The sequence below is a fragment of the Cyanistes caeruleus genome, chromosome 8 (genome assembly GCF_971803275.1).
Source record: "Cyanistes caeruleus chromosome 8, bCyaCae1.hap1.1, whole genome shotgun sequence".
Lineage (NCBI taxonomy): Eukaryota > Metazoa > Chordata > Aves > Passeriformes > Paridae > Cyanistes > Cyanistes caeruleus.
This window is the reverse complement of record NC_141708.1, coordinates 5,748,874-5,754,573: the sequence shown is the minus strand read 5'-3', so window position 1 is coordinate 5,754,573 and position 5,700 is coordinate 5,748,874. Positions and strand designations below refer to the sequence as shown.

The window sequence follows — 5,700 nt, the reverse complement described above, 5'->3', positions numbered from 1 at the left end:
TCTCCCCATGGATTAGTCTTTATTTATTTAAAACAGAAAATAAAGATACAGAGACAATCATAAATTAAAACTACTCTGAGTGTAAGATGTAATATTATATCCCAGTCCTTCCAAAAAAGAATTTGTAGAGACATATTCTTGTTTAAAAAAAAAATCAGAACTAAATTTTCCAAGTAAATTCTAGTCACAATCTGCAACTGGCACTTTGCTTTCTGTTTCAGATCCCTTCAAATTCATCTTCAGCATGTGCAGTCAGTTCCTTCACAAAAATACTGTAAAACACGATGAAAACATATTTTTTTTTTAATAATACTTGGGAGCAATTGAATGAGAAGCCCAAGAGCTAGGGGAAGCAGTCAGCAGGCACTGAATGGGGTTTTTTACTACTCCTGTAGCAGGCAGGGCAGAGGCAGGAGCAGGTACCAGGTGGCTTGGAGGAAGCTGTCCCTCCCCATCACACTCTGAGGGTCAAGGCCAAAGAGAGGGAGAGGAGGTCACGGTGAAATGGGCACGGTGAACGTGACAAATCACTCATCACCACGTGCAAACACATGATCCCTGGAGATTAACCTCGCAGAAGAGCCATTATAATCATCCCATCTTTGTGGGCATCACAGCCTTTTGGAAAGGTTTGAGGCTGAGGGTAATTAAGCTTTGTTATCAGGCCACCACAACAGGCTTGGCTCTCATAGCCTGGGAGCCTGGGGACACAGAGACCTTGTCCATCACAAAAGTTGTGCTGTGTTTTCAGCAGGAGCTTTCAAGAAATGCTGATTCAATTGCTGCATCAATCTTCCCCTGTTTGTCCATGAATCTGAAGCAGCAGCAGGGCAAATCCTGTTATCTGGCCATTGAGGTTCAGGCTGCCCTTCAGGGTTCCTGTGCAAGGTTTGGGACAATGTTATTGTCACCCTCCACACCAAAATGTTCCAAACACGTGGATAAGGCCATAAAGTCCCTCGAGCAGAGCTCACTCAAAAGGCCTGGAGAAATGTGCAAAGGAAAGAGTTACCACAGAATGCAATGTTTCATCCATTCTGTGAGAAGAAGCTTGCTTCAAATTAAATAAAAAAACAAACACTGATAACTGCCAAAGCTGCCTCAGACTTCTTAACACATCAACAAAATCTATGTCTACAATTCACTTTGCACACTCCAGCCCTGCACAAGCCAAGTGCAGGGAAAGCTGCATCCTAAAAAGGGACACTGGCTTCATCACTTCACAAAACCTGTTCAACCTGAGCAATCACCACTCCTCCCACTCTACTCCCTCCTACAGCAGCCATGGCAGGTATTTCCCATGAAAGAATCACGGAGAACAAGATGCATGGAGTTTGCAAGCTGGGGAATAAAAGAAGTGACAGTAGCCTGTAAATGCAGGGGACTGGAGAGAATAAATTCATGGATGAAAGTGAGAAGCAGCTTGAAACTGGAAAAATCCATGCTGAGCATGAAGGAACTCTCATCAATGCAGAGAATTACAAGGCAAACCATTTACCTGGAGAACCTGACTAGATATGAACAAAAAAAACCAAAAAAAACCAAAAAAAAACCACAAAAAAACCCAAAAAAATGAAACAAAACAAATGAAAAGACACTTGAAGGGAAATAATTCCCTTTCTGAATAGAAGATTGTTTGTAATAAACTCCAATATTCACTCAATCTCTTACAAAAGGCAGGGATTCCTGCCTAGTCAGAAAAAGTAGCAGAGCCTAGATCAAAAAGTGAGCCCTACCCAGTAAAGCTTTGGACAGAACAGCTTTCAACTACCTGCCAAACCAAGGATTTTTAAATTAAACATATTTTTGTCATAAAGACTAAAAGAGAAATCTAGAAACAGGAGAATGCTCCTTCTCACTCCTCAGGTGTCTCTCCAGCTGGAAGGATAAGGTCACATCATCAGCAGATTCAGGTGGAAACACCCAGGTACCTCCCCTGGGGGAAGGGAGCTTTCAGTCCTCTGGTGGGAAGCCCCAGAAATGAATCTGGGGGATCTTCAAGGGCCTGTGATGGTTTAGGACCCCTCCCAAACCATGACAGCACAGCTGAACCAGTTCTGCCCCTGGGAATGAGCAGAAGGGATGAGCACCTCAGGCTGAGGTGTGAATGTGACTTTCCCCAGGGAGGTGCAGCAAAGGACAACTGGCATGATAAAAATCTTCTTTTCTGGCCCAAAACCGGGCTTGTAGCCACCGGGGGTGGATGTTCACCCCCTCTGTCCCACAGGCATCACCAGCACACACCCAGAACCTCACCTCCTGCCCACAGATGGGCCACTGAGTCACTAACCATCACCATCCCGGTCTCTCTGGGGTACATCCCAGCTCTACTTCACACCTTCCAGCACAGGGGAATGCAGCCAATAAAACCAGAGCCAAAACCAGAGATGAGATGTTCTTCCTGGGGGGAGGAGGGGAGAAAATCAGCTGGGGGATGAAGCCAGGCTGGAAAAAAAAAAGGATAATTCCTTTGGATCTGCAATACAATTCCTTCCAGACAGCTGTTTGTCAGCTCAGATGTGTGATGTACCCACCAACCTAAGCTTTTGTGATGTGCTGAAATTAAAGTGTTACAAGCAGAGCCTGTGCAAACCTGACCCACACAGAAAGGCAGGCAGACCCCATCCCTCCCAAAGCCAGGCACTGATCCCTGCCATGGCCTGAGCTCCAGAAGCACTGGCAGATGTCCCCAGGGCTTTCCCAGGCCTTTGAGGCTGTCCAGTCAAGTGTAGATGCTGTCTGTGAGCCCCAGCATTGCTTTGGCTTCTCTGTTTGCAGGGCTCTGTGCACTTGGGGCCCAGTGCTAATGCAGCACAGGGCTGGAACAGCTCTCTGGGAAGCTTAAGACCAGGATAAACAACTTATTACGGGTAATGATTTTCTCAGTATTTCAACCAATGCAGTGCCAGTCACCCAAAGGCAGGGCTGTGAGGCTCAACATTAGCACAGGCATAACACAAAGTGCTTTTCAAGGTCTGTCTTCCTGCTAATACTGTATTGCTTTATATTGTGTCATAAAAATTGTCTGAATGGCAGTTCAACAAGCCAGGACTTTGTTCACAGATCTGCCGTGTTACTGATGCATGTGAGGTCAAGAAGTACAAATAGAGCAGATAATTAGAAGGGAAGTGTGTGGTGCTGAGCAAACACCTCAGGCATGGGAAGATTTTCTGCCCTGAAAAGGTAGAGAAGTTGCATTTACAGAACTACCTCGTGTTGGTTTGATCATTCATGAAAAAACCGAGGCTTTGCAGATTTACAAATACAAGATTATCAGCCTGTAGCATTGCAGTTCCTCCTCTAGGGCTCTTTATACACCTGAAAGACCAAACTCACCAGTGGCATAACTCAATGCAGGCAGCCCTTAGCAGAGCTGTCCCCTTCTTTCCTAGGAAAATGAGATATCAGGGACAACCCTTGGAGACTAACAGATCACATTCATTGCTAGAAGAAATGAAGAGAAATTCTTTGCAGCAAGCAGAGCTGTGCACAGCTTCCACCAGCAGAAAACATCAGTTTTGTTTTACACCCTGGAAAGCAGAGCATGGATACCTCCCACTTGGAAAAACCCCATTGACCTGTCTGTTGGGAGAAAAATCCTTATTTTGGCACAGAAGCAAAATATCAAAAGCTTTTCATTCAGCTTGCCTCAGCCGTGAGTTCTGCTGGCTTCTGTGTCAGAATTAAATTTGTCAGGTTAAATTTTGTTACACTTTCCCCTCAAAAGCAGCAGCCCACCTGTTTTGGGTGCACCTTTGTGAGTGAGGCTGTGGTAGACAAAGTGCATTTCTGCTGGTAGGGGACCCTGTCCTGTGACATCAGCAGTGTTCAGAGGCTGCAGAAGCCACACAATCCACATAACTCACCTGGCCAGCGGGGTAAAGCTATGCCATTGACAGAACCCCTACATAAACACCCAGCTGGCAATATGATTATGCCCTGAGGGGAAAAAAGATTGATAGTCCTGGTGATTTTACTGTGCAATAACCACAGAAGCTGTCTTTGTCCACGTTGTTCTCTAATCCTTTCCTGAAACATTACTAAATACCCTTGCTCACAAAGGTGAGCTCTCCAAGTTAATAACACCTCACAGAAAGAACAAGCTAAAACCTCTATGTTCAGCTGGAAGCTGTAACCCTCTTGCTCACTAATGAAGCTGCAGACACCAGAGATATTTTTAGGATGCCTGCAAACCTCGTTACAATCCACAACGAAAAGTTCAGCTACAATAGGAAGACAGAGAATGTTACAGAAAAATAAAAAGTAAAATATTTCCCAGTGCTATTAAAATAGCCAAACAGTCAACACAAAAAGCCTTACCTGACATAAGGCAAAAAATTAAACAAATATTCTTCAGTGTTGTAATACCTGGAACAAAATTTATTAGCAAATTAAAATTAATTCTGCTCCAGGCATTAGGATACACTATCAGTTACTCCCTTACCCTCCACCCCCTGGGAAATATTTCCCTACTGCTGTCAGTCAACTGCTTGAATGCTTGGAGTTTACCAGCTGCATAACATATATTGATTTTTGATGAATGACATCTCTCTCTGGGCCATTACGGTTTTGTTTTCAAACCTTATTTAATTGTTCGCCTATTTTTCAGTGAAATAAATGCAAAGTGTTTATTCTCCAAAGGCTGTAAACAGAGATCTCAGGTCTAGTTTCTATGACAACCTCACTTGATACAGCAAACCTAGATTATCTCTAATGACAGACATGAAGTTTAAATTGCACATTCTGCACAAACAGTGCACTGTTGACCTTTTATTGAAAAATGGAATACAGTGTGATTAGCATAATGTGTTATGTGAAAGGAAAAATTGTGGAATAATGCAGATTGTACTTTAATCATAACTACAGTGCTAATCTCTAGCAAACTGTTTGCCAGAACATGAAGCTTTAAGAATTAGGATTTTTCCCAGGCACCATTTTCTAATTCTGTTAGATAGTAATGCTACCACATTAAATAGTTATCAGATAACACTTGCTGCTCCTGCTATTTCTCTCCCATTGCAGTTTTTAACAGGGGAGTAAAAGTGGATAAGCTTATGCAGAAATACGATACAAAAATTCCAGCTATGAGAACTATTTTTAAACCTCCTGAAGGCATTTCTTTGCCTCATGCTTACAAATTCATTTGGAAGTGAGAGCCAAAAGACATAGTCCTTTCTGTCGGGTGCTGTCTTCCAAAACCTGCATGTTTTCCTAGGAGGGAAATTTGCATGTATGTTAGTGAATAAATCCCAGCTCATCCACAGAGACAGAAGCTGCAGGAGACACTTTGCTTTGCAAGAGCAGAGATGGAAAACATCTTGCCTTCATATTCAGCAAGTTTTGGCAGGCTTTGATTTTGCCAGCTTCGATTTGTTGTTGCTCACAGAAATGTTTGCAGCAGTTTACAAAATGTGAATTCTTTGGGGAGTTTGCTGCATGAATTGAGGGTCCCCCTGGGGCTGAAGGAGTCACATGCTGCTGTAAGGGGACAGCAGGCTGTTCAATCTGTCCTTCCCTCTGTAGAATACTTTTATTTCTTTTAAACTTTCATGAAACAATAGGACACATTTCTATTTACTGAATGATATGTCAGCTCACTAGTATTCAGCATAATCAGTGAACAGTCTGGAGACAACCAAGCAAACAAAACCCTAATTAATATAAAAATACAGTTTTAGATGGTAAAACTGAGAGGTTAAT

The 5,700-nt window shown here is 43.1% G+C and overlaps 1 long non-coding RNA gene across 1 annotated transcript; it reads right to left on the bottom strand.

Annotated features, from left to right (window-relative positions):
• On the bottom strand, positions 1-2,445 carry LOC147651844 (uncharacterized). The gene is made up of 2 exons (XR_015289713.1): positions 2,257-2,445; positions 1-983 (listed from the first exon to the last, which is right to left on the bottom strand). It is a non-coding gene; the product is annotated as an uncharacterized LOC147651844 (long non-coding RNA).
• Between the last annotated feature and the right edge of the window lie 3,255 nt (positions 2,446-5,700).